The sequence below is a fragment of the Neopelma chrysocephalum genome, unplaced genomic scaffold (genome assembly GCF_003984885.1).
Source record: "Neopelma chrysocephalum unplaced genomic scaffold, ASM398488v2 Primary Assembly neopelma1_66, whole genome shotgun sequence".
NCBI classification, from domain to species: domain Eukaryota; kingdom Metazoa; phylum Chordata; class Aves; order Passeriformes; family Pipridae; genus Neopelma; species Neopelma chrysocephalum.
In genome coordinates, this window is record NW_020897725.1 from 11,626,534 (window position 1) to 11,652,714 (window position 26,181).

General features: G+C 37.4%; 1 long non-coding RNA gene across 1 annotated transcript; it reads left to right on the forward strand.

Moving 5' to 3' along the window:
* The first annotated feature begins 8,188 nt into the window (after positions 1 to 8,188).
* LOC113968099 lies at positions 8,189 to 25,524 on the forward strand. The gene is made up of 3 exons (XR_003534374.1): positions 8,189 to 8,324; positions 22,979 to 22,981; positions 25,514 to 25,524. It is a non-coding gene; the product is annotated as an uncharacterized LOC113968099 (long non-coding RNA).
* Positions 25,525 to 26,181: the final 657 nt, after the last annotated feature.

Below are 26,181 nucleotides of genomic sequence, written 5' to 3' on the forward strand. Positions count from 1 at the left end.
CCCAGAATAAGAGAAGACTTTTAGTGGAGTGATTATTTTTTTATTCCTCTGACATTTATAGATGAAAGAGTAAAAATATTAATGCAGTTGATTTTTTTTCCAGGTGACAGGTCTTTTCCAAAAACAACTGACTGCTATGATCAACATGTTTTGCTCAAAAATATCTCTGACTTATTTTGTGAAATGTCAGAACAATAAAACATTTATCTTCTAGAAGCTGGCCTAAAATTAGCAAAAATTGCTGAAAACTCCAGGATTTTCAGCTGTAGCCAAACTACACCACCTTGAGTATATTTTTTGAAGAAGGCAACAATCAGTGGGTTTTGGCTGGTTTTTTTTTTTTGCTGATATTTTCTAAAATGACTAATTTTAATTAATGCTGTTAAAACTACAAGGCTCCTTAACCCATGGCAAGACTGGATTGCAGACAACACAAAACTGGGCAGAGTGATTTAATCACCAGATGGTTGTGCTGCCATTCAGAAGGACCTTGTCAGGCTGCTGAAATGGGCTGACAGACCCTTGTGAAGTTCAACAAAGGGAAGAGCCAAGTCCTACACCAACAGAGGAATAACCCCATGCACCAGTACAGACTGGAGATCATAATAATAATAATGGCCCATCTTCGCGAACGAAGATTTGGGGAAAGGTCTTTTACCTTTCCAGCCTGCGCAATGGATTTTTTTAGGTGAGACACAGCCTGCGCTGAACTGAGCCCACCCTTTAATCCTAAGGTTCATCTGCCGGGGCCAAGCAAGCTTGGACAATGGCAGTGAGGTCCTCAGGACGTAGGTTTGTTTAGAGTGTCCTTCTCATAGATGGATGGCCACACAGGGCTAACGGGTTCCATCTGCCCGGGAGGGACTGGGAATTGAACCCGTGGTCGCAGCAGTGAAAGTCCTGCACGCTAACCACTAGGCCACCAGGGTGGAGATCAGGTCTGCTGAGAAAGAGATGGAGGTCATGGGGAACACCAAGTTGTGCACGAGCCAGCAGCATTCTCTGGTAACAAAGAATGTCTCACTGCATATTAGGCAAAGCCTTGGTGGAAGGTCAATCCAGTTAAGTTGGTTTTACAGCACCACGAATGGAGTTCAAGGCAGGATTTGAAATACACACCATGTAGATACTTGTCCCTGCACTCCTCAGTCAGTACAAAGCAACTGTCAACAGAAAGAGTGCTACTAGTAAACAATTTATCTAAGTGGTTTTAGATGCACATCTTCAAATAATTCCATTGAGAAGTACCTATTTATCTGTGTGACTGTATCGGGTGAAGACACACTCGCTTAAATAATTCCTGTCTCTGGAGAATTTATTGAATAAGAAAATGGGTTAGCTTGGATGCAGAAGTACACAACTGCAATTAGTATGCTGCCACAAGCTTGTCTCCACACAGTGCTGCATTGAGCTTTATATACAAACCAGTTTGAGCTGCCCTAACTCACGATCTCTGAAATCTGTGCATCATTGCACAAATATGTATTTTCTCAGTGATAAATCCCCAAATTATATTTGGAGATTTTTTTAATTTCCTTTGGATATTTCAGTTTTAAACAAACACAACAGGATTCAGTGAGTTGTCGTTTTGAAGGAAAACAGCCATCCAAAGCAGCACAATTCTGGTTCACCTTGTGTCAGTGGCTCTATTTGTACCTGTTCCCAGGTCTTTGGCTTTTCTTTGTTGATACCTTGGTTTCTGATGGACATAAATCCAACACAAGCCAGGAAAGAGCTGTTGCCTTCTTTAGAGCAATCCACAGGTACATCAAAGAGCTGACAAAAAAAATGTAGCAGCTCAGAATGTCAGGTCACGTTGCCAACTGCCTTTTGTGCTTTTAGGGATTTCACTGTTTTTTGAAAATATCAATTTAAGTTTAAGCAAGGTCACATGGATCTCAAGGAATGTCACTTCCAGATCCTCATTTCTATGTGTCCTTCATTTCAGTTATGCTAGTTTTCCTTTTAAAATGAGTGGTGTTCTGCTTTTGCCTTCTCTACTCTCCCCTGTTTGTGTCTCCTGAACTCTGTAAGGAGAGGAGAGTGAGATGAGTCCAGAATATTTTAAAGGTTAAAGTCTGTTTGTAAGTCCATTGAGAGATCACAATTTTTAAACAGATTTTACTGGCCATTAAAATTCTGATGCCTTTACCTGACAAAGATTGTAATGAGAATAGAAAATGGCATTAAGTAGAATCCATTCTGAAGATGATTGCAAAAGAGAAAAGCCTAACTCATTCTCATTATAGCTTTGTCTTGGTATAATTGTGAGTGTTATTCAGATACCTGAAATACTTGGAGAGAGTTTTACTGTGATTGTAAAAATGTGCTACTTAATTTGATTTAAAATTGGAACTGGAATTGCTTACTTTTGCGGTTCTGCAAGTGACACAGGAGCAGCTGACCGTGGTTATGTGTAGGCCTGCAGGAATGTTTTTCTCTTGCATAACCCCAGCTACTGACATTAAAGGTATCTATGTGTGGTTTTTAGACTCAATTTGTTATCATCCACAGAGCTGACATGTCAGCTGCTCCTGTCTTATTGTTTAGAGTGAAATCTGACTGGAGAAAATCTTACAGCTTTAGATCATATTGGAACATGTCCTTGTCTTTGTGAGGACGATCTCAAGGTCACTACCTTGATATTTGCTTCCAGGTAGGGTTGGGTTTGTTCTTTTTTCTGTTTTGGTGAGAGTGTCTCCTGGAAAGATTCCATTGTGGCCTGCCTGGGAATCTAAGAAGCCTCAATTCAAGCTGGTGGATCAGGCTAATATGAAAGCACAAAGTTATCCTTAAGGAGTGCTTAGGCAGCTCCCAGAGCCAATGGTTTTAAGCAAAAATTAAAGACGTTCAGTAACTGTGTGGAAGAGGCAAATCCATTCATAGCTGAGAAGTTTTAAGGGAAGGAAGCCATGACATACAGGATGCCATTTGCTAAAACATCAGTGGAAATTCATGGAAATTGGCTTTGCAACTGCTGAAGCACATTACATTTGCAGCCTTATTTAATGACTTTCATGGAAAAAAGTGCTTAGTTACTCTGTCTAAAAAATTAATGTATTTCTATCTTTTGAAGTGATCTTAGAGTCAAACTATTGAAGTGGACCGTTTAGACTTCAGAATTCTAGTTAAAGAATAAACATTTGCGCTTTTGCCTGTTACTAGATAGGATGCTGATAATATTTTGAAGGGAGCCTAAATGTTTTGTGAATGTGACGTCCAGAGTTAAAAATCAAAGGTTTTGGGAAAGAAAGCTTCGCTTTATTATGTACCACAGCCAGATTTCATTACCTCTAAGAGGAGTATAATAAACAGCCAATAATTTGCAATATAAATTACCAGTTTTTATTTAGTTACTACTAGCAGAAACTGTAGAAAAAGAAAAAAAAATAAAGCAGAGATCAGAGGATGGTATTGCATTTTGTGGAAGAAGATCATTGGAACCTGCTCTCACCTCTTGCCCTTGAGCAGTCTAACACAAAGATTAGTTGTACCAGAAATTCAATGTGAAAGCTGTATTATTCTGCTTCAAGTATCATTTACCCTTTAAGAAGTCAGATTCAAAACAGAGTAACAGGGAAGGAACTAGTGGGTTTCTCAGACACCCAACAAAAACTCTGAGGATTTTGGCAGAAAAAAATATTCTTTTTATAAAATTCGTAAGAATTTAATAACACTTACAGAATTGTTCTCTTTTTTCTCTATTTTTGTTTCTGGTTTTGTTGTTGTTTCTTTGTTTTCTTCTTCTTTTTTTTGGTATTTTTTATTTTAAAGGAAATACTGTATTTGCTTCTAGATGAAGGACTGTTTTGAGAGTACATTTGAGTAAGTAAAATACTAGCAAGTCCAATCATCATTTTTTCCCAGGTTTCATGGATGGCCACGACCCAAGGAATAACCTACAAAGAAAGAAAATTTGAACAACATTTACATAACCTTAGGCTTTTAATTTCATTTGAGGCATATCTCAGACCAACTGAAGGTCATAGTCATGCAGAAATTTTAAGAGATCTACCCTTCAGAGTGAATCATTATCTAAAATCCTCCAGCTTCACACATTCCAAATGCTTTGCCTTCCACTTTTTTTAAAAATTTCAAAGTAGGTGTCTTTGTTATGGGATTTGGGGGGAACTTTCCTTGTTTCTGTGTTTGTTTGTTTGTTTGTTTTCAGAAAAGCATGGAAAGAGGAGAGAGAGAAAATTTGTAAAAATTACATTCTTTAAAACATCTTGGGCACAGTGCACTCCAAAATTGTCCACAGTAGACAGTCTCTTCAAAACTAATAAAGACTTTTTTTATACTTGCAAAACTAAAATAAAATATAAGTTCTCCCACCTCAAGTCAATTCTTTCTTGGTGTTAATCACACAGCTCAAGGCTAATATTGGACCTAAAGGTGCTAAAAAGTCCTCTGTCTTAATACAGGTCCAAAATACCGTTAATATTGCATAAGAAGAAGAGCCAATCCTTTCAAATCATCTGTCATGATTCTTTTTACCCCAGTGTGTTATTGATGACTGCCTGTATCAGCTTGTTCTGAGTAGCTATGTACCGAACTCGCTGCAAGAACAAATGAATCCCATGAAAATTCTTGTAACTCAGTTAGAGAACAGTCAGCAATTGACACTGTAGCATCCTCTGAAGGAAAAAAAAATCACAAAAATATTAAAAGCTGCAGGAAAATTTGGAAAAATCAAAGATGACAATCAACTGAGAAGAAAAAAAAAAGATACTTATGGATTGTAACAGTAATCTGAGGCCCATATTCTTTTTGAATTGATTAAGAATCAATATTTCATACAAGTGGAATCTAAGAGAAAGATAACTCAGCCGAGAAACCATTGATCTGTTTTGTGCAATACGTGCTGTTTATTCAGCTCTATGTTTGTGATTGCATGTGCACATGTATCTTCGTGTGTAAACACACATTTGTGTATATTACTTTCCAAGAAATCAATATAATGCCATGTTCTTGCTTAAACTTCCGTTTTGTAATATGGATTCTTGGGGAGATTCATGGCCTGCTAATGTAGTGCAAATTGTCTTACAAGATTCTTAGCAGTGGTCAATATGTTTACTGTTTTAGAGAATAAAGCATTACCCTTGACAGATATGGCTCATATCCTGAAGAATAAAGAAATGTTTCGTGAACAGAAAGCAAGGAATACAAACAGAGCATACACTGAACATATTAATTTTAAATGACGTGGTTACATTCTTCAGCACTTGCTCACAGTAGACATAGTAGAACTGCTTCTGATTTATGTCATGTAAATAACAGGAGAATCTCTGCTGCCATTTAAATGTGCTTCATTGGAAAACAATGAAAACAATTCTAAAGGCATGCATTGTTGAACAGCATAAGCAGTCCAACTGCATAAGCAAGATATCTGTATTGATCCAAACAAAGTCATTTCAGCCTTACTGAGAAGAAAATAGAAATAGAGGAAACCAAGATTGCACAGCTTGTCTGGACTTGGCTTAGCCTGTGCTGATTTTAGCTTCTTTCAGTTACGACAATTGTCTAACCATCTAGCGTCACCTACATTTTTTTAAGCTTTGGTTTAGCTTTGTGTAATTGTATGGTGTAATGCTTATTGTTCACGGATAAGCAGTAAAGCAGGAACTCTTCACAGGGTGAAATATCCTATGGCCCCAGAATAAAAATGCAGGGTTTAGGTGAGGGCAGGCACAGGACAACACAATTACTGGGGCTTTACACACAAATCACAGTGATCAGATACTGGTGACTAAAGGTATAAACAAACACGTAAATAAACATATGTGAGGCAGGTGAAAGAGATTTCAGGGAAAGCGATAGAAAAACAGGTATAATGTTGCACTGGAAACAAATCACTGGGTGAGTCACTGCAAGAATGAAAGAGAATATCCTTCTAGAGAGGGACTGAAGGTGACAACCCTCAGAGATGAATGGTGTACAGGTGAGCACAACACCACAGAAGTATGTATAGATCCTAGAAAGCTTTTGTTTATCAGTCTTAACTGTGTTACTAACTAAAAGTATTGTGTCATCATAATTGGCCTGTAATAACTGTTGTGCTTGTTTATATTGCCTCAATTTTAATTGCAATAACTATAAATTCCTGGATCTGTAGGTAAGGTGTGTTTCTTTTAAACCAGAAGGAGAACTTAAATGTAATTCTATGATTGCAGAATCTGTGATTTCAAAATATTTTGTGTATGTAAATGACTCAGATAATTGCAACTGAAACATATTCATTCTAAACATAATCTCTTATGCTGGGCCATGCCAGAAATGTTACCAAGACACTCCCTCTCTAAAGATAGTGGTTAATTAAGGAAAGAGTAGTGGACATGAGGGAATAGGGAACAACTGCCCCTGACTATGATCCCATTAATTAGCAGCCTGAAATTTAGGAAATTCCTGGGCCAGATATATTTTGGGTTTTTTTTAAAATGAACTAGTCCTCCATCAATTTGTCTAAGCCCTTTCTGAAACAATATAGTGTCTTTTGGACATAGCTACCACAATTCAATTATGCATTTGGTTAAAACGATTAAAAAAAACCCAAAAAATTTTCAGTACTTCCTTGTTTTGTATACACGGAGATAATCTTTATACCAGCATAACTGACAGTGTATCTTAAGCCGTATATTTTTTAAAGAGCTACCTTTCGAGCCATGCTTTAAGTTTAGAAACATGATGTCAGTTATTATTTTGCAATTCATTAAGAGGCCATGAATGATACAGGAGAGATATTGATTCAGATTGCTTAGAAATCAATTATAAAAATCTCCACAGAGATATTTTGCCAAGCCTTTGCCCTGTTTTGTTTCTGCCAGCTAAACCCATCTGCTTTTTTCTTGGGACTTCAGGAAGTAGTCCAACTTAGACACAAGAACAGGACAACATGGCTTATACAGGCTGTGCTACTACTTTGTGATCTGGTAAAGGTAAGTATACATGAGGTGGTTTCTAGATTGAAACTTTATCTCCTTTCACAGTTTGTATTCAACATTTTATGGAAATTCATTTCATTATTAAGACATTAAATGAGAACTGAAAATTCATTACTTAAATTCATATCCAAAATGTCCCTTTATCAAAATATTGAATATTAACAAAGAAAAGATTTTGGGTTATGAGACTGTTTTTGAGTCTCAACAGCCTTACCTTGGCAGTTTGACAAAGATGTCCCTAATAGGTTTGTTTTTATGACTGACATTCATCCCAGGTGAACTCCATTGGTACCAAGGGTTTTATAATAGGTGTAATAAACAGGTCTTGGCAGTTCCAAATTAATTTCCTTGGCTTGATATAGAGTAATAATCATAATCTTGGGTCTTTTTGTAAGAAATTCTCCCATTCCCATTAGTGCAGAAACAAATATTAGCAAAGTTTAGGCTGCCATTCACACTAGAGAAAACTTTGTAAGAGTTCATTTGGATATTAGGGAGAAATTCTTTACTGTGAGGATGGTGAGGCACTGGAATAGTTTGCCCAGAGAACTTGGGGATGCCCATCCCTGGAAACGTTTAAGGCAAGGTAGAATGGGGCTCTGAGCAACCTGGTCTAGTGGAAGGTGTACTCCTCATGGTAGGGGGGTTAGAACTAGATGATCTTTAAAGATCCTTTCAACCCAAACCATTCTATGATTCTGTGTGTCATTTGCCAGCCCTTCTCCCTGTGCTCAGTGAGGGCAGACTTCATTTGTGGCTTTAAAAAGCACGGACTCCATTTCAGTGGTAAAATGAAGACCTTTATTTTAGTACATAAGCTTATATACCCCAGGCAGAACAACAGGTAATTCAAGTAGAACAATTGGTAGTTTTCTACTTATGCTTACCCTCTCCAACTACATAATTCAGCATATGCTTTAACAGATACAAGACTGCAAGAAGGACCTTGGTTGCTAAGAAATGTAGTTATTTGTATCTTCTTCTTCTGTGCCTTCTTTGTCCTGCTTACCGTTCCCACGGCTTTCTGCTAATTAGTGCAACAATGTCCACCATCCTGGGCCTGAGGGACGTGACACTGCCGCCCTCATAATTCCCCCCTCTTTGTTTACAAATAAAACAGTCTTTAATGCTTTTTCTATAGCTCATTGAACACATTGCATCAAGCATGGTAAGCATATTACAACACACAGAAACATCCCCACACAGGCTAATGTGATTTTTACTACGGATTTAACCCATCCTGATATTCCCTAACTATTCAGCAGGTTTTCCAGCCAATCCCAGCTATCCTTAACCTGTAGCTTTGCAACTCCCTCTTGCAGCTGTTGGATGCTTCTGTGAATAGACTCTGAATGATCAGACAAATTCATAGAACACATTCCTGTTCACCTCCATGTTCATTCCCGAGTCCTTTCTTATATCTATGACAAAGGGATGTAAAAAGTACAGCAGTAACAGTACTTTTAGAATAGTTCAGGTTTCTTTTTTGTATTTCTTACTCTTCAAATCAGTATGTGAGTGACTGCCTTCTACTGCAGTGGATCTGAGCATATATAAAGGATTTTCCTGCTAGCAGGGATTTGCTCACTACTGTGGCTCTGGCAAGCTCAAGCTTGTTGTTAAAGAGCATCAGACCCCACATTCAGAAATGCTTTTTGCCAGATGACTGGCATCCCCAGTACCTGTGTATCCATGGTCACAGATTCTCATAGCTGAGTCTCTCTGCTCTGTTGGTTTAATTACCAGGAAGAGTTTGCTTATAAAATGAGTAGTCAGGTTTTATACCTTATTAACTTTGTTACATTACAGTGTTAGTGTTGCATAACTCTAGTTAATGTGTTGTCTGTCTTTTGTGACCTCTCTGACTTTTTTTGCACTTGTCCTTACAGAATTTATTAAGATTATCAACAACGTGGACAGAAGATTGCACGGGATGCACTGTTGTTGGCTGAAGATGAGAGCAAAGAGCTCTGGACAGTCCAGAAATACAATATGAGGACTGGAAGACCAGCTGAGGCAGCAGGTGTAGCAAATTTGGATCATCTCCTGAGCACTGAGGATACTCAGAGAGGACCTGAATAACCTTAGTCTGTCACTGAACCACAGGATGATGCTATTAAAAATAATTTGCTTTCTGAATGTGAACATATCCATGTGGACCAAAAGAGCATAATGCAGAGATTTTTGATTCAGTAGAAACCTGAGAAAGTCCATATGATTCTGCACAGTGTTTATGATTTTACCTGTCTGGAATTATAAGCAGCCTAGTTGTGTTTCTTGTGAATGGTGTCCCAAATCCTCTCTGTTGGCAGAGATGAAATACCACAGAAATACAACAAAGACTAAATTTGTGCTGCTTTTCATTTCCCCACCTTTATGGTTCAGATAAGTATGCAGCACTAGCTGTTCTGTGCATAAAACCAACAATGCTTTACAAGGCAGAGTATCAGAAGGCTACAATGCTCAGCATAGCACTTCTTCAAGAACATAATTCCCCTTTTCTTCCTGTCGCAGTCTGTGGTCATAGGTTAATGATCTTAAAATTGTTTCTCTTTTACTTGGTCTTACTCTTACTAAGAGCTTAGGAGAACAGCGTTCTTGATGTAAAACTATGGAATCACAGAATGGTTTGAGGTGGAAGGGACCTCGTAAATCATCTGGTTCCAATCCCGCTGCCATGGGCAGGGATACCACCCATTAGATCAGGTTGCTCAGGGCCTCATCCAACCTGGTCTTGAACACTTCCAGGAATGGGGAAGTCAGATGCAAGTGTCCTATCCAGAGCTTTGCAGAGCTTCACACCTCAGGTCCTCATGCTTCTTTTCTCTGTTAATAGTCATGCCCAGCTGTCCTCTTATGAACTGAAAACACAATTTAATCAACATGGATTTTAAGAACAGTCTTACATCATGGACCATCATAGTTCCCCTTTGATATATGGTGATATCTGCTATAGGTCCTTACTAGTCAGTAGCAATATCTGGAATTCCTGACATAGCTCGTGCCAGGACTGTGCTATCAAAGCTGTCTGACACTACTAATACATGTTGGCATTATTTCTTGAGCTACACAAGAATGTAGGATAGGGATTTCACCTTACAGTTACCCTGGTAATAGGATGGAAAGAGGACCCAGATACTTTATGGAACACCCTACTCATCAGCCACGACCATATTTTCAGTGAGAAGAAGTATTGCAGATCCTGATACCAAGTGACCAGATCATAAGTCTGTCAGTCTGGTGTCTCGCCTGAAGCACTGGACAATGCCAGGTAAGTGATGAGAGTTACAACAACTCAGTCTCATAGGTAAATAGGTTCATTACATGACAGGCCACTTGCATTAAATCAGACAGAAAGGGAAAAGCTCCTGACCACAGAAATAATGGACTGACCACTGAATCACACAGACACACCCTCCTCAAAGCTGCTGTCTTAGAAAGTCAACATTGTCCCACAGGTATAACCTGGTGCCTCATTCAACAATTAAGGATCTGTCACATCACATGCACTTGGAAGCAATTTTTTTTAGCAGTTCATTGCCATGATTTCAGGCCATTTTCATAAAGCTAGTAACGGTTCAGCAGTGAGATATCATTTCAAACCAGTATGTAAAAATAGGAGTGCTGTATAGAAGACATGAGATACAGTTAATGAGTTGTATTTTTTGTACTGTGGACTTATTCTGAGAAAAGCAGAAATAGCTAAGTGTGATAATTTTTTTTTAGATTTGTAAAGAAAAAATGGAGAGGTGATCTTCCATTAGGAAAAGGATGAGTAAAGTACAAATATTGATCAATTGCCTCTGCTGCAAAAAAAGAAAAAAAAAAGAGTTAAACCTGAAGAAAGAAGTTTAGTACTGTAGTTTATGACTTTTTTTTTGGTAGGAGAAGCTTCATTTTCAGCAGTCTTTGAGATCAGTTTTAATTAGAAATTTAGAGATGATGTAAGTGTGGTTGGCCCAGGTGAGAGGACAGGATCACTGTAATAAAGAAGTTCTTGAATTGAATTTCATATAAACTTTTCAATGACTGAAGCCTTTTCCTAACTTTGCTATCCACATGCCAGACTCTGAGTTTCTGCTTTAATTTCCCAAGTTGTTCCAGTCTGGTTCCAGTACAAAATTCAAAATAGGATTAAATGGAGATTTTCAAAGTTTGAGTTTCCTGCACTGTCACTTCAGACAGATTTATTTATTTATTTTTATAATATATGAAGTTTCCACAAGGAGCTCAGGTGTGAACCTTGAAAAGTATTTACGTATCACACTCTGATTGCCATTGTCACCTGTGCTGCGCTACCCACGACTTAGTGATGGTGAATTAAATGTCCTCCTAAGCCACAGATACTTCAGAACAAGAACCTGAAGAGGGTTTGCCAACCTGAACTCTAGAATCCTTTAGGATGTTCTTCATCACAAGGCTGTTTGAAAGAAAAACTTACCCGAACAATACAGGTGAAAAAAAAAAACCAAACCAAAACCCAAACCAAAGCAGTACATGTTATATATCATTTGACAGCACTTTCTCTATGAAATTCTACACCAACATATGAAAAAAATTTCATTTATTCCATCTGTTAGAGAGTACAAGACAGACAAAAATTAAGACCCTTTGACCCCTAATGGACTATTTATATTGTTAATGGAAGAAGTTTCCTTAAAATAAAGTGAATGCCATGGCCTCCCCAGCAAACTTTAAACTGTGTTATGTGTTGTCTTTGTTATCAATACCATTAAGTAAAAATTTATTGACTTAATTCTTTGGCCTTCTTCTTTGACTGTAGGGATACTCAGTGTGCTGATTTTTGTGGTGTGGAAATTTCGTATTTTTAGTCAGGACTGACACATGATTTCACAGTGTGATTTCACAGTGTGAATGAAAAAGGCTCGACATACCAGCGGATTTTACTTCCACACTGCTTGAGGCTCAGCACAGAATTTTAAGGTAACTTTGTCCAAAGCCCTCCAGAAGCAGACTTGGACCTCCTGAAGGTCCCTTACCATTCTCTCATGCAAGTTCTGCCCTGTACTAAAGAGATAATCAGGACTGAATTTCTTTGTATCTCCATTTGGCACTTTTGTGTTTTCTTCCTCCCTCTGCAAGAAAAGTCAGCAGGATTTTTAGCCTACTAAATCCCAGTGCATAAATGTTTACTAGAAAAGGTTTTTCAGCAATTGTTTTCTTGCTGCTGGGTTTTGTTTTTTGTTTTTTTTTTCCGTTCATAAAAAAGTAATGATATATGCCAAGGAAAATTTTACTTGGAATGACTTGTCTTTGTTGCATTTGGGAATTTCCCAAAGTTGAAGGTAGAAATGTGCACCAGAGAATAGCCCAAATTACTATGGTTTATGTAAAGTCCAAGTTCTTTATTCCTTTTTTACCTCAATCAAGACCTCTTCAATAAAGGTGGAACACAAATTTCTCCATCAGAAATTATCATAAGTGGAAAATTATTATTAATTTAATTATTTTTCTCCTCTGTAATGAATCTCACTGGCAGGTTGGTTTGTTTGTATGTTTACAGTAAAGGACTAGGCTGATTCTTAATCACATGAAAACAAGTGTTTAAACTTAAGTCACTTAATATACTAGATAAGAAAGGGGATATGTTGTTACTTGTTCACTGTAATTTGGAAGCCCATAAATCTTACAGTTTTTGTGTTGAATTGCTAAGAGTTGGAGCAGGTGGGTGATATGTTAAGGAAGAGAATAAGAACAAATATTTAAATAAGTGGTAAGTATAGAAACATCCAGTGTTCTTTCAGACAGACCTGAAAGAAATTCATGTGACTGTGAAAAAAATCAAGCAAACACCTGCATCTCTTTTCAGCCTAGCTGGCAAAATGAGTAGTGAAACCTCAAAACATTCAGTTGTTAAGCTGAGACAAATCCAAGAGCTGTGGAAAACTCTACCTTTAGTTACACCCAGGCAATCTGACTGACTTCACTGAGTGTGAACAAAGTTAATCTTAGACCTTTTAGAGTTACAGGATGCTCACATGGGCTTCATTTCCCACAGATTGCACTCTGTTCCTTTGGTCTTGCTGGGAACGTTAGGAGCATAACATAGAGGACTAAAATAGCAATACTTCAGTTCTGTTCTGTCTTTTCCATCAATGCACAGAAAGAGGATTTGGGGCTCGTAGAAAAGGAACACCTGACGTATGGACCTCATCTTTCAGATAGCTCAAATAATGTAACTCCTGACTACTGTGTGTCTTGGCAATTTAGGAGAAAGAGAAGAGAAGAGCAAAGTGGGCCCAAAAGCCTATGGGAGTGTGAAAAAGAAGGATACTGGAAGGAAAATTACAGGGTCACAGAAGGGTTTCATTTGTAAGGGACCTTAAAGACCATGTATTCCAAATCCCCTGCTGTGGGCAGGGACACCTTCCCCTAGACCAGTTTGCTCAGAGCCTCATCTGGCCTGGCTTGGAACACTTTCAGGGATGGGGAGTGTCCAACAACTCTGGGCATCAATATACTGGCCTTAAAACTTTAATATATTTCTGGTTCAAGTCTGGTACCAAAATTGACGTACACTTGTGTGAGAAGGTTTTATCCACTTCACTTATACTTTTCAACACTCATAATTTCTGATTTTCAGACTATATTGCCATCAAAACTGCCAGCTATTTGGGAAACTTAGGAATGTGCAAGTAGTTGGCACAGTATATTTAAAAATTAAACTCATCTTTAGTGATAAGAGTGCTTATCAGGAACAAATCTGATGGATTTGAAATATTTATCTACTCTTCACCCCTCTCTTCTAGTATTAACATAGTAATCTGTCTTTCCAGCTCAAAAGCAGCCTTTGTAATACTACTTTTCAGTATGTTTCTGATGTCTTCTGCCCTTGTCTGTGTAATTCATGTTTGAAATTAAATAAAAGATTCCGGAGAACAAGAGAACTACATAAATCCTTCCTTAAATCCTTCAGTCTTTAGATTAAAAAAAAATCCTCGCATTAATATTTGTAAACCCAATAATGGGACCAGGTCCAACCATTTATGGCTACATTTGCAATTCAGATCTCTGTTAACATGAAGATTAAAGAAAGGATTACTTTACAGCCCTAAAAGGCTCTGTTTAGCAGCCAAAGTATGAGTAGATCACCGGATGTGCCAAAACTTAAAAAATACAGGAAAGATCAAAATGGTAATTTCTGATATCTCTTCTTTGAAACAAAGATTAAAACCATTTTAAATGCCTTGGCATTCTGAATGTCCCTGTAGGACTTTGCCAAACTGCTCCTTCTGATCCTGTCTCATTGACGTTAAAAATTACAAAGGCCTCGGCTTTGGCGTCGTTCTGCTGAGGGTAATTTGACAGCGTTAGGGGAGCTGAGCTGCTTCCCCCATGCACTGACCCAGGGTAGCAAAATGGTAGCCTGATGTGGCAGATAAACAAGTCTGTGACAAATAGCACTGACATCCCCGTCAGAAGAAAAGACATGACTCAGAACCGGTATCTGCACGCAGCCCAGCATTGGCTTTCAGTGACAAATGGTTTTAGTGTGACAGTGTGTTTCACTGCTTGAACTTTCATCTATCAAAACAAGGCACAGAAGCACGGGGACACAGACAGAAGGAGGGAGCACGAGACAAAGCAACAGATACAGGCAGACAGCCTGGTTTGCCTGCTCATAACAGTACTTACAATTTTTTTCCACTCTTTTAGTAACTTTATCATTCTCTGGAAAATATTTTATTTCCCCTCCCTGTTTTTCTAAAGCTAAAAAAAAATATATCAAGGAAATTTTGATTTCCTTGCAGATTCAAGCATTAGAAAAGAGCCACGTGATATTTTAATGTAATTTCTCTCCAAACAGGACACTAAGTTTCATTCACCCATGGACAGAGTTTTACAGTTAGTATTAGACTAATGGAAAATTTGGTTAACTTCCAGCTAACTATCCATGCATGCCTTGAAGCCATCAGCAGGTAGGAAATCAACACCAGGTAGTTTGCTCTGGATGTTCCTCATCTTTTGGCATCAGCAATTTAGATCTGGATTTCTGGTTTTTACTCCTCTGCCTCCAACTTCCGGACGGGAATTAATTTAAAGCTTTTCTGCACTAGAATAAAAAAAAACAAACCCAAAAGCAAACATAAAAAGCAGTGGGCAGTTGTACTGTGTGTCCATGTCAAGGTGTTGACAGGAGAGTTCTGCAGGTTGGCCTCTGTCATGAGAGGCTCCGAGCTGTTATCTGTATCAACCAACATAATTTCACTGCCTTTTACACAAAATCTATATTCTAGAATGCTGTTTTACTGTCATTAATTTCATTCCTGTCTTTTAACTGTCTTGTTTTCCCCTCTTTAACAGACTTATAATCACCAAGTCATCCCACATACTCTTTTTTGTTCTTGTTTTGCAAATGTTTTTTTTCTTCAGGCTTTTGTAATGTCCTATTATTATACCCCTTAATAAATATCTAACTCTATGTCCAGATATCTGCTCAACAAATTCCCTAGGAAACTTGCAGACAGTTTTGGAAGCCTCATGTTTAATGAAGACAGATAGTGACTTCTTTATTGACAGTAATTCAAAATTACCTGTTTTGCACCTGTGGTGAACGAACAGGTCGGGGTTTTTTGTTTTGGTTTGGTTTTTTTCCAGATACAGTAAAAACTTCTGTGTTTTCTTAAAAATTATTTGTAATACTAGTAGACTTATCCTCAGAACTTGTTCTCATTTGCACAGTCTTTATTATTTGAGCCATTCATTTTCCTTTATGTGTTTGGCTTTTCTTATCAGCTCTTACTCTTAAGAACGGTTCAGTTATATCGATTAATATCTTTCTCTTTTCTTCCTTTTGATACATAATGATTCTTATTTTCCATGTATTGCCTTAATTTTTCCACTAGGACAGGGTAAAAGCTAGACAAAACCAGTCTTCTTTACAAATATTTAATCATGACTTCTCAAGTAAATAGTAGAATAGTCTCAGAAATTAGTTTCATAAATCTCTATTTTTCAAAGACTATACAATCATAGAACCATATAATAGTTTGAGTTGGAAGGCACCATGAAGATTATCTATTTCCAACCCCCCTGTCATGGGCAGTAACACCTTCTACTAGACCATGTTACTCAGAGATATTCAGATACTATTCCTCCTTTTTTGACTTTGTCTTCTTCTATTTCCCGTTTAGTTATCCTTAGCTTGGAAACATATATAATTCATACAGACAAGCTAATCACCAGCTTGGATGCTGGTGGTATCCTAGGAAGTGGTGGTCAGGACCATCTTACAATCAATGAAACAAAATAACAGTGGTTGGAACTATCTTTTATCTTCTCTTATTAAATATAAGCAGGCTATAATCACCGGTCTCTAAGCAACAGACAGAGACTAATCCAGCACTTAGTTCATCTTTATCCATATAATGAGGTCCAAAATAGAGCTGGCTTGTGTTAAATGCTGTGCCTCTAGTGTGAAGGAAAAAAGAAAAAAAGAACCCACCTGTATATGCATGTATTCAAGAACTCTAATGACTAACTACTGTCTGTGTGAGACCTTTAATATGTCTCTAAAATTGAAATCCTCCTTAGTAACACAGCTTTTCTTTCTGTTACATACAGATATTAAAAAGTAAACCCTCTGTTCTCTGCCTTAAATTAGAATCTTGAATAGGCTCAATTTCAATTCTTTATTATTTAACCCTTTGGTTCCTTAACATTGAGATCCATGGACCTATTGATACTAAAACTGGTGCTGACATTGCTACTACTGAGTGACACCATTTTTTCTCCTCTTTCTTTTCCCTTGTTCAACCCTTTCTGTTCTTGATGAACACATTATAAGCAGAGCTGAGAATTCCAGTCACATAAATTAGCCCAACATTACTCCACTCACTCCACTCCATCCCATTACATTCACTCCAGTTACATCTCTCTTTTCTCAGAAGTGGGACAGTCAAGTCCGGCCCCCAGTTTTGTATCACAGATATCTCAACAACTAAGGGAAAGTAGGAAACTTTGTTCCGCTGTGTTTGTTGCAGATATTTAGCCTGCATCATATAGATTTTCATTTTTATGCAATTTTAATCTAAATCCTGTCTGTTCACGCTTGACTATTCCAGCTACTCTCTAAGTGAGAGTAAATCTCCATAATAGTCCTCATGCAAGATGTAGGCTACCCCATACACATAATACATTAACTATGGTGCCAAAAGGCCTTTGCCATCACCCATCAGTACTGCTGAACCCTTGTCATAAGTTGGCAACCAACAGTGTTTAAAGAGACCCACCTTCAAAGAAACCAGACTTTTACAATAATATAAAAAAAGGAATTTTTAGCCTAATGCACACATAGCTTTCCACCTGCTCCATGAGTATATTGTAAATGCCCTATGGCATCTTAAATGGCAATAAGACAGCTTTGGTGAGTCAAATATTGCACTCCAAGGAAATTGCCAGCATAAGGCTCTTACATTTAGGTCATTGCTTGCACATTACGATTTTTAATCTGCACTGGTTGTTTTTTCGCTTTTTTTTCTCCCCATCCCGCAGTGGTTCTAAAATGTCTTAGTAGTATATAGTGTGCATATGTGCTTTTTATTAGAAGCATGTTATTTCTTGACAGTACAGCCCAAACTACAATAAGAATATACTGAGAACATATTCATATTGCCTGTAACTTTTACGTACTTGGTTAAGTTGCCAAGAGTATTCAGGTGGAAGACAGCTGCCCTTTTCTGGACTGACAGGAGGGCTGTGACACAAGAAAAGACTGTAATTCTTGACTTCTCATTACTGCTCAACAGGTCCAGACTGCCTCCTTCCAACATCTGTAGCCTAGTTTAAGTGCTCTCTAATTCATTGGTAAAATGACCAGTTTTGTTGAGACTAACAAACCATTGCAGTTAACCTAAATTTATTCATCTACTGCTCATGAAAGCTTTTGAAGATTAAGTGAAGGGGTTGGTAGTATGAAGGAGACAGTTAGTGAAGCAGGGGTAACGATAGTAATCTCTTTTAGCCTAACAGAACCTGCAGTGAATGTCTGTCAATTGCTTCAGTTACCAGGAAACAAGCTACAACTGTTGCACATAATCCCCACAAACTCTACACTGGAAGTTACAAACCACCACCTAACAAAAAAAGAGAAATATGCCAAATTAGCACAACTGCAGGCTCCTTTGCTCCTGTTCATGATAGCAGAACTTTTCAACACTTCTTTTTTTTTTCGTGTTTCTTATATATCCCCTCAGCTAGACTTTAAACTTATCTTGCAGACTCATTAAGAGGGAGTAATGGTAAAAGATCAAAAACAGGATCTCTGAAGTGCTCATTTTTTCATCTGGTTCCATGAGGCATTGAACCATTGGCTTCAACATGTGCTGGCACTATTAGAGATTCCATATTTTTGCTTTAGTGACATATTGTCAGTTCTCTCTGTGTTCTCTTCTGGATATTCTGGGCACTTCAATTCTTTTTACTGACATGAAAACTGATTAGGGGAAATCTACATATTGGGTGAGTGACATTCATAGAATTATAGAATCTTTGAGGTTAGAAAAGACCTCAAAGGTTACTAAGACCAATTGTTAACCCTGGACCACTGTGTTCAACACTAAAACATGTCCCCAGGTGTCACATCCACATGTCTTTTAAACACTTCTAGACACAGCAACTCCACCACTTCCCTTGGCAGGCTGTTCTAATGCCTGACTGCTCTATCAGTGAAGAAATTTTCCCTAACATCCAATTTAAACTTCCCCTGGTGCAACTTGAGACCATTTCCTCTCTCCCTATTGCTTGTTACCTGGGAGAAGAGACTGATGCCCACCTGGCTACAACCTCCTTTCAAGTAGTTGCAGAGTAAGATCCCCCCCCAATCCTCCTTTTCTCCAGGCTAAATGCCTCCAGCTCCCTCAGCCCCTCCTCACAAGACTAGTGCTCCAGATCCTTCACCATCTTCATTGTCCTTTCGACACTCAAAGCTTCTGGGCGGTTATCAGCATTCACAATATGTCTCTCCAAGAAGGATTAAAAAGAAAGAAATAAAGTTTAGCATACTATCTCCCTCTTTGTTAGGGTGAATGCAGGTTTACTGAAACATCATTAGAGGTACACCTCAATGTCAGCCACACCAATGGGACTTTTTGTCAGTGATGGTTTTAAATTTTATTTTTCAGAGGAAGTAGCTAACTGAAATAAGCACAAGGATGTGATGTGCAGTTCTAATAAAATATATGCCCATACAGAACTGCTCTACACGCCTCTTTAGAATATTAAACTACTTCTATTTTTTTTATGTGCTATTTAAACTGACATGAAGATTTGTGGATACTCAAAGCTCAGAGACTATAAAAGGACATTAACAGAGGCGTAAGATAGGAGGGATTGGTTTGTTTGTTGTTTGCTTACTTTTTCAATTTAAAATATGTTTTTGAGCTAACTTGGCCTCTATCACTTACTGGGTGCATGAATTGCTTACTAATGCTTGAAAATACTTCTGTTCCATCTTAGCCACTTCTTTTATGTGCAGATATTTAGCACTGCTCTCAGAAGTTCCTTCTTTCATCAAGTTCTGATTTACAACATACAAAAGTCTTTGAAAATGTTTCTTATGTGTAATTTGGCCAGTTTGGATCAGCTGTCCTGGCCATGCTCTCTCTCAGGCTCTTGTGCACTGGCTTGCTGGGAGAGCCTGAGATGCTGAGAGGTCCTTGACTTAGTGTAGCACTGCCTGGCAACAACCAAAACATCAATGTGTTATTAACACTATTCTCTTACTAAATCCAAAACATAGCACTGTACCAGCTACCAAGAAGAAAGCAAACTCAATCCCAGCTGAAACCAGGACAACACTGAAAACTCCTGACTACTTATTCAATGTTAAGGATTAATCACTTGAACTTAGTGTGGAATTAAATCAGGTGTCTTTTCTTTAAATGAGATATGTGAAACCTATTTTAATAGCCCAATATCATTACAGAATTACAGAATCACAGAATATGCTGAGATGGAAGGGACCCTCAAGGATCATGGAGTCCAACTCTTAGCCCCACATAGGAACATCTTTATAAGTCACACCATGTGCCCAAGAGTATTGTCCAAATGCTTCTTGAACTCCGTCAACCTTGGTGCTCTGACCACTTTTCCTCCCTGCAAATTCCAGTTCCCAAAATGTTAGTAATTTACTAATACTGCTTTTGATCATTAAATGTAAAAAAACCCAACCCTGTTCAAATTGTGCACTGTGGTTCAGTAAGAGGGAGGGTGTGTCATGGTCAAAATGTTCTAAACTGTATTTACAAAACTCTCCACTTCTCTTCTGTTTGAAAATGGTAGCAACATAAATGCTTAGCGGTTCAGATTCTCCTGAAAGTCAGGGAAACATGTTTTCAATCTTCCATATAAATCCATAATTTCATCAGTAGGTGTTTCTACATGTGTGGTTATTAGGGAACTGTGAATTGATGCTACAACAAAGGAATGACTTGATTACTGGGAAACTTTTGCAATAAAGCTGGGAAACAGAAAATTTTCTGATTTAGTGTTTGAATCAGATCTGAAGTCACCTGATTATCATTTAATAGTTCCAGAACCATAAATAAGTAAAGATAAGTCTCATCTGACCAATACAGACATCTGTAATGTAGACATCTAACTACCTACCTGGCTACCACACGTAGATCTATCTCCAGAGAGATAGAATGAGGAGAAAAATGAGCATTTTTAGGGAGCAGGCCAACTATGCTGCTCTACTTGTTAGTTAAACAATGAAATAGAACAAAAATTTGAAGTGCCAATTTTCTTCCTCGACTATATTTTGAATTTAGATAGTCAGTTTAGAAACACATCTCTACACTGGCAATTCTTGCAGCTCATTCCCCTCAGTGGGTAGTATTTACACCATCAGTTTCAAGCTCTTATTTTCAGATAGGTTTTGTCACAATTTGGCAGAACTTTACTCTCTCCATTCTTGCAGAGAGGGACAAATATTTGGCTTTTCCTGGGTTCTTAACTTTTTGCCTTTTAAATCTACAGAGAATAAGTTCCACACTTAGCATTGATTTGAAAGCTATTCAGGATCAATTGACAATCGTATCTAAACTGTGAGTTTGAACATGAAATGCAAAGAAAATTTTAAGGCAGTGGATCTAATCAAAGAAAGTATCATACTGATCTATATTGACCAAAATTATTTAAATATAGGATTTTACTTCAGTCTTTATTAAAATAGTTGTTCTATCACTCATTTGATGTAAATTAGGATTAACAGAACTTTGCAGAAATTGACAGTTACATTGATTTATACTGACTGTGTTATATGACAGAAAATATCTAAAATAGACAAATGATTGGGGATTTAAAATGGCTTGCATGGTTGAATTTTTCTCTCCATCACAAAGCCTGTGAATATTTTTATCATGCTGATCAGTATTTGAAAATTATCTCCTATTTATTACATTTACATGTCTCTTGGGTTATACCATTTTTGTCTTTCCCTGAATAGATCCTATTTCATTCCAGACATGTAAATGAAATTTATAGGCTTGGAGTTGCATTGCTCTTCTTTGCTTGTCAACAGAGATACAGCTTGAGAAGCAAATAAAATATAAAATTTGATTTTTGGAGGATCTTTTCTCTATAATGACAGGAACACACTGACACCAACTAAGATTCTTTTCGTTTAATCAACACACTCCAGTTCAGAGGGACTAAATTCAGCCTTTGTGTCTGCCACAACAGTAGCTCCAGTTTGGAGGCTCAATACATCTCTGTGGTGGTATAACCATCTTAACAGCACAGACTAGAATGAAGCTGTTCTGTTCACAGACAGTTCATATAGACTCAAAAATGTCATAGAATCACATAATCAACCAGGTTGGAATAGACCTCCAAGATCATCAAGTCCAACCCTTGATCCAACACTGCCATGGTTACGAGACCATGGCACTAAGTACCACACCCAGTCTCATCTTAAAAACCTCCAGGGATGGTGAATCCACCACTTCCCTGGGCAGCCCATTCCAATGCCTGATTACTCTCTCTGGAAAGAATTTCTTCCTAATATCCAACCTAAACCTCCCCTGGCAGAGCTTAAGACCATGCCCTCTTATCCTACTGCTGGTTGCCTGGGAGAAGAGACCAACCCCCACCTGGCTACAACCTCCTTTCAGGTAGTCGTAGAGAATGATGAGGTCTCCCCTGAGCCTCCTCTTCTCCAGGCTGAACAACCCCAGCTCCCTCAGCCTCTCCTCACAGGACTTGTTGTGCTCAGTATGGAAGTTTATTTTCCACTGACTCAATTTCTCCTTCTTTTCAAAAGAATTAACTAGCAACATATTTCATTTTCCCATAAATGATAAATGCTTGAATTCACTAACCCTTGCAGCTGTGTTTAGAGGCCATCTGGCGAAAGATGAAAAAATATATATATGTATAGAGAGAGATATGTACGGTACAGATTTAAGTCCCAGTGACTGAAATCCAAAGTAATCTTTCATCTAATTTCCATGCAAGTGAAATGAAGTCCCTTTAAGAGGCGAGCAAGAGAGAAAAGCACTCTGAAGTAGTCACCCATTATATCTTTTCTTTTGCAAATTAATGTTAAAAAAAATCATTAAAAAGAATGCTGAAAGTGGTCAGGAAGTAATTAATTACCACAATGAATCTCAGACTTTTATTCAATTATGCACAATTCATGATAATAAAATTATACATCGTTCCACTCTTATAAGTCCTTAACCACACTTATTCGACAAAAATGCTAAGATCAGGAAAAGCAATGAAGAACAGAGCAGTACAATTAGTGAAATAGCATCAGAACAGTATGAGAAAAAGTAATATCAGTGATCACTATATCACAGAAACACAGAAGCAAAGGCTGTTAGGTCTAAAGAGGTCATCTCATTAATCTGATGTGTTAAAGAAAGAGTCACCCATCTTTTGTTTGCATCTTTGATTTATTCTTACTAATTCTTGTAATGGAAATTTTGTTCCAGGGCCTTTGTTCCTGATATTAGATAATTTTGGTTTCTTGTTTGTTTAAGCAAAGTTCACAGCTGTTTTCATCCCAGTGAGTGTTTCTTTTTCTGTTTTCACAAGCTACAGACAAAAATTAATAGTGATTTACAAAAACTCTTTTCATATACAAAAATGTTCACCTTATCCCTGTCCATGTCAGGGGGCCTGGAACTAGATGATCTTTAAGGTCCCTTCCAACCCAAACCATTTGAAGATTCTGTGACTCTAATCACTTTTATTTTTTCTCACAACACAATTGCCCCATCATTGTGAATTTCTCTTTTCTTTCTTTTTGATCTTTTTTTTTTCTTAAGTGATAGTGAGCCTCCTTTTTTTTATTCACTTGCTTGTTTTTTGGGGATTTATTTGTTGCAGACTCATGTAAGGGGAAGGAGATCAATGTTCAAACTCAGTGCAAGCAAATTACCCACATACCTTAACCACCAGAATTTAAGATGACTTGGGGGCACAGGGGTGTCCTGACAAAGTTTCTCACTGTGGAGAAGGAGGTGCAGATACTTTCTGAACATTGCTCTTCTGCCTTCCAGGTGAACACTTTTTATACCTTTTGTCCAGTTACTGTTCAATAGAAATTTTGGTTCTCTGACTTTAGTGAATATTCTAAACTTTGCAGGTTTTTTGGTTTGGGGGTTTCTTGGGTTTTGGAGAATTTGGAGTGTTTTGCTTGTGTTTGGGGATTCTTTTGGAAAAAAAAAAAGAAAAAAATTAAAAAAAAAGGTAAAAGAAAAAAAGAAAAAAAAATAGAGCTCAGGAGGGAAGAGCTTACATTACCATTAGCTTCTGCCACATGTATCCATGAAAAGAGAATCCCTGGTTGGAAAAATCCTGAAATAAAATGCATGCGTATATACCTTCCAGATATCATATGTTGCAAATGGATGGAGTAACAACTTTAATCCCTTAATGACATGCCCACTGTAGCACTGCAGAGCTGTAGGCACTGTCAGGTAACGCATCCTGCTGCCAACCTGTGGGAGTGTTGTGAGATTTCCCTCTGCATGCACTGTATTGTTTTCAACCCTGTTTGCCAGAACTTAATTTTCTTGCACACTATTAAAGAGACTGGGGTTGGAGTCCTTCTGTAAGGAAAAAGTGTTATGGAGTTTATCAATGTAAACTCCAAGTTCTTACTTCTTTACTTATGCTAATCACAAAGGTTTCACTAACTTCACTTGATATGAAATTAAGCTTTCATTGCCCTGGAGTAATGAAATCAATGTTTCCTTTGTCATGAACATGTCTGATTGAATTAATTAGAGCTTGCTTTGGGATGTGATCTGGGTTCTCTGTCATGTTTTTAATTAATTATTTGCAATCTACCCTCTTTTTTTGTTCTAATTTTAAGGTTTTTTAAATTTATTTGTGTTCAAGTAATGTTCATCAAAGTGTAAACTTCAGTTTTTCATATTACATATGTATTTTCTACATGCTGTCAATATTCTGTCTTGTTTGAAAATTTATTTCAATTTTTTCCTTGCATAGTTTTTTTTAATATCATTTATATTCATTAAACTCCAGATTACTTTCACAATTTTTGATACATGTGGCCATTCTACCTATTCAAGATGCATTATTTAAAAGAGAAAAGTGACGAACGAAAACTTGTTTTGAGAGATTTTTTCCTGTTTCCTGATGAGATGAGTATTAGCAAGTATTAACAAGAAAATAAGTATCAAATGATGAAGAATTCACTTCCAGTTATGATATTTTAGATAAATAATTATTTGTTCTAAATCTCTCCTATATTTCTGAGCTTCCTGAAATGTAGCATGAGTACTCAAGAGGTGTTTGGGAAACAAGATTTGCTTGTTGGTTTGGAATCTTTTGAAGCCAATTGTATTATAAAGTAGATGTTCCATTTTTGTGCAAATCACCTCATAAAACTCCTAACTGCACTAGTGAAGTTAATACAAAAAAATATTTACTTTTTTATTATATACTAGGAGTTATTTACAAAAAGTGAAGTGAACTAAGAGGTTTTAATTTTGTTACATTACAACAAAAAGGTTTTATCTCTGTGGTCATGAAGCTGCCAGGCACCATGATGAGGGACACTGTGGAAAATGCAACATCAGACAGATTCTGACAGGTGTAATCATAATGAATGGGAGAAAGGACAGGGCTGAAATAGAAATAATGTTCATTACCCTTGTAATATGTTCTAAAATTGCTAAGTGCCAGACTGAGCCTAATATGCTGTGAAATATTCTAATGACCAATGAGTACATAAGTCTGAGTGAATTAGGAAGTCCACCTAAATCAAATAAATCTCATAACTTAGTACTCACAGATTATTATTAAACTTGATATGAAGGATAATAAGGGTTGCTCAGGGAAGATTTCATCACTGCGAATCCATGGCCATAGGTGACTTGCAATTCCCTGTAATAATCAAAAGACAAATTTTCTTTGGATTTCTAATAACTGCTTGAAGTACTCTGCTGTTTGCCTTCACTTATAATTTCCATCATATGCAATGAGAATACAGTGGTGGGACAATTACAGTACACTGATGAACACAGGTAATGGATTTTAGTATTCAGTTAGAAATTATTTGCAATTAGCAGAATTATTTACAAAACATGCTTCAAAAATAAAGAATTGTTAAGAAAAAGTCAACAAGATACAAAAATAACAGATTTTGATGCGTTTTTATATTTCAGCAGGCTTTGGTTCCAGTAAGTACATCAAAAGGAAGTGTTAAAGAGTCAAATTAACCTTAGAGCTTCCTTGTTCCTCCCTTTCATGCACAGACTTTTAAATGACATCAGTCTGGAAAGTAGGTGCCAGTTCGAGAGATAGTATGTCATATCCTCAAGTGATTTGAGTATTTACATTAGCACAAAAGCTTGTGTCATTTAATATTAGCTGAGTGTTTCAGAGCAAGTGTCCATTCAGCTAAGAGTTCTCAGTTTGGCAAAGGTTATCCAGTTCTCTGATGATGTTCCGTGGTGAAGATGAGCTACCAAATTATGTCTCTCTGTTAAGACTGTGGTTGACAAAATCTCTGCTATTAAATAGGAGTAGCACAAACACGCATATACAAAAATCTGCACACACACAGAAGTGCTTCACAGATGCAATAGTATGTGGTCTTTTTTTCTTATTCGGGATAGGAGTGATTTTCCATAAAAGAGAGCTAACATTGGATGTTCTCCTGTTAACACTCACCACAGCACCTTAGTTGGACAACTGGCAACTTGAAACAGTATTACTGATGTGCCACTGTTATCTG